We start from the raw sequence: 1419 nt of genomic DNA, 5'->3' as shown, positions 1-1419 counted from the left end.
GGGCTGAGCTGGCCACACACACACAAATAAATAATTAAAATTAAAACCTCTAACTGTAATTGGAACCCACTGATCACCCATCCCCACCCTACTCACTACTGGCTCCCTGACTTCTAGCGACTTTCATTCTACTTTCAGCTTCTATGAGATTAATTATTTTCTGTACATCACTGTATGAACGAGTTCATACAGAATATATCTTTCTGTGTCTGGCTTGTCCTATTTAATGAAACATACACTCCATGTTATGGCAAATGACAGGATTTCAGTCCTTTTTGTGACTGAGCAGCTTTCCATTGTATGCATGTATCACATTTCTTTATCTATTCATCAGCATTTTGATTTATTCCATTTCTTGGTCATTGTTAATAGTACTACAATGAACACAGAAGTCTGGATGTCTCTAACATATTTACCTTCTTTGCTTTGAATATATCCAGGAGTGGGGGTGCTGCATCATGTGATTGTTTTAGTTTTAATTTTTGAAGAACCTCTATAATGTTTTCCATAATAGCTGAACTATTTTTTTATTCTTATTAATGAGAATAGGGATAACAAGGGTAAATGGCATCCTTAGGTTATCCAGAAACTTTGTTTGATCAAAGAGTAGGACCTGCCTTTCTAGGATGTTGTCTGGTCCAAACATACACCCAGATGGGAAAGGAAGAGACCCAGCCTTGAGCGTACCATGCCACTAGGGCTGTCTCATTTGATGCCCTCAAGAAGACTACCAAATCTGCTCTTCCTAGGTTAGGAATCCAGCCAACAAGGTGGTTAAATAACTTGTCAAAGCTTCCAGAACTAGAGACAGGCAGAAAGAGGAATCAACCCAAGGGCTCCCATTCCACAAATGCCGTAACAACATTGAAGCTTTCCTTTACATTCCTCCTGGACACTCATAGTTCCTGTCAGCCTACTCATTAACAGAAAAGTCCATTCTGTTGTGTGATGGCCTGAAGTTCTATAAAAGCTATGGCTCTCCTGAGCTACAGAGGTGCTCCTCATATAGCCTAGTCACTGATCCTTGTTCTGCTTCTTAGAATAAAAACAGGTTAGTTTCTTATTCTTTTTTTTTTTTAACCAGGAATTGAACTCAGGGCCTTGCTCTTGCCAGCCAGGTGCTTATCCTACTGAGCTATCTCTCCAGCCCCTCATTTGAATGTTTAAAACAGCAACTTTGATTGTTTAGAGACTTTTTCTCCAAGTGATACATCCTCAGCTGTTCGCAGGAGTTTCACACAGTCCTAGACCGCTCAGTCTTCATTCACTTTCCTCTTTGGCCCCATAATATCTTTGATCTGCAACTTTCAGGGATGTCCATGTGTTTTTCAAATGCAGTGTCCATTGGTACAGAGTTTCTGGGACTTTGCCAAGCATAGAGAACAAGGGCTCTGCAGGGAGCCAAACCTGGGCTTGATC

The 1419-nt window shown here is 40.7% G+C and overlaps 1 protein-coding gene across 1 annotated transcript in view; it reads right to left on the bottom strand.

Annotated features, from left to right (window-relative positions):
• LOC101575222 (IQCJ-SCHIP1 readthrough transcript protein) overlaps positions 1-1419 on the bottom strand; it is an 890224-nt gene that overhangs the window by 654414 nt on the left and 234391 nt on the right. The gene's annotated exons all lie outside the window — the stretch shown is intronic.

Source organism: Octodon degus, unplaced genomic scaffold (genome assembly GCF_000260255.1).
Source record: "Octodon degus isolate 3935 unplaced genomic scaffold, OctDeg1.0 scaffold00115, whole genome shotgun sequence".
Lineage (NCBI taxonomy): Eukaryota > Metazoa > Chordata > Mammalia > Rodentia > Octodontidae > Octodon > Octodon degus.
Note: the sequence above shows the minus strand (reverse complement) of the source record. Positions and strands in the feature narration are given on the sequence as shown.